The 1971-nt window shown below is 33.0% G+C and overlaps 1 protein-coding gene across 1 annotated transcript in view; it reads right to left on the bottom strand.

Annotated features, from left to right (window-relative positions):
• The window catches only part of LOC119585967 (kinesin-like protein unc-104), a gene marked incomplete in the record, with an annotated part of 145723 nt that overhangs the window by 31175 nt on the left and 112577 nt on the right, over positions 1–1971 (bottom strand).

The following is a 1971-nucleotide window of genomic DNA, read 5'->3' as shown; positions in this document are numbered from 1 at the left end:
GTGGAAGAAAAATGTCCATGACCTATTGAACTCTTAGCAAACCTATATGATAAAAGATTCCCTATGCCACCTGCAGATTATGAAGAGCAGCCATCTCTCTTAGCTTCTTGTTCTTGAGATCTATGGTATATTTCAACAGCTGTATAATTTTTTTTTTCACTTCTTTGACCCTCGCACATATCACGGATTCTACCTGAATTCTATCTTCAGGTATTCTTCCTGAATTCTATCTACACTGGTATAGCGTGTCTAATATGACATAAGAAAACCTATCACTGCTTACAATAAACATCTAAGAGTTGTTATTGTCTAGACATCTAAACTTGTAGGTACTATATACACAACCTACTGCTGCTTCTAAAAAAATGCAACATCAAAACTTGGAAAGACTTCAAGCTAAGAAAAAAGTATACAGTGTATGTCTTCTTGTTAAAAATTCTGTTGTCTTCACTTTTTCTAAAACGCAATGTTTGATTTAAGATAAAAACTTACTGCAAAATGCCTCTGGAACTAAAGGTAACTACATAATAGGCAAATCTTGCCTCTATTACACAAACATAAAAGGTGAATGTTAGACACATCTCAGACTACTCGACTATATAGAAGTAAAAATCGCTAACAGATTTTGTATTATTAGTATACATATGAATTTGATTTTCCTAAGGCTCATTTTGCAGTTAAGGAATTTTACAATAGTCTTAAGCCGATCACCAATGAAATTTTTCATTTTATAATTGTAAGACCTAATGCCAGGCTACATAAAAATATATGTCCTATACATGATCATTATATCAGTTATAAAATTAGTCAAATCTCTATGAGAACTTTAGTAAATTACACCAGACTTTGGAGGAAATAACAAACAAAAACATTAGCATATTCTGTAATTTTGGAATCATACTGCATTCATTACTATTAAATAGGCATACAAAATCATTACTCATTCATACTTTCTCCCACTGAATAATTAAGCAAAAGCATCTTACAAGCAGAAGACAAGACTGCAAACAAGTAAATAAACACCAAATTCAAGAACAGGAAATATTTGATAACTTCACATACTGATAAGAATGACAAGCCTGAGAATCTAGCATAATTTGTGAACTCAAAAACTAAAAACCATATATACCTGAACACATACAATAATGATAGCCACAATTCACAATGCAATTTTAGATCACAAGACCAAATCTGTGGATTAAGTTATTTGGGACCAACCACACCCATGGTACTGTTGTTCCTTTAAAAAAAATTATGGCAATAAAGAAAACAACAGTTTACAGGCATCTGTAATCCATTCATTACTGACCCTGAGTTAGCTACACCAAATGGAAGCCCTTCATCACTGATATTATTACAATGCAATATCATAACAACTGAATGGGGGGAGGGTTAATGATCAAGATCAGGGTAATATTTTTTATTGCAGTCCTGGCAAATAATCCATTTTAGCAACTTCTTTGCATCAAGTCTAAGAGAGCAACATTTGTATTGCATATTAGAACACATGTGAAAAGTATCACCTTAAGGAATGCAGCAATGCATCATGATGTGAGCATGTTTCTTTATAAACAAGTACCAGGAACCCTTTAGTGTAAGCACTCTGGATGAAGCAGCCAAGTTGCTATGGATATCAGAGACCAGGATTCATATACTATTATGACAAAAAGCTGAAAACTCATGAAATGATCAAATTATATATAAAATATGCATAGTAAGACATGTTATATGAAAGTTTGGGGAAGTACATAAGAATTTTAATTTTTTAAGGACTAATTATCACTGTTGACATCTGAGAAAAAACGCAAAACTTCAACTTGGCTACAGCAACCCTAATGCGTGCAAAAGGGACATGGCATGGCTACGGCACCAATTACAAAAGCACACCACTCAAAAAATTTGGCTCAGCATCACATTCACAAAGTTCCTCAGCATAACAAAAGATTTTTTTTTGTTTTTGTAATATCCTGA

Source organism: Penaeus monodon, chromosome 20, assembly GCF_015228065.2.
Source record: "Penaeus monodon isolate SGIC_2016 chromosome 20, NSTDA_Pmon_1, whole genome shotgun sequence".
NCBI classification, from domain to species: Eukaryota; Metazoa; Arthropoda; class Malacostraca; order Decapoda; family Penaeidae; genus Penaeus; species Penaeus monodon.
Note: the sequence above shows the minus strand (reverse complement) of the source record. Positions and strands in the feature narration are given on the sequence as shown.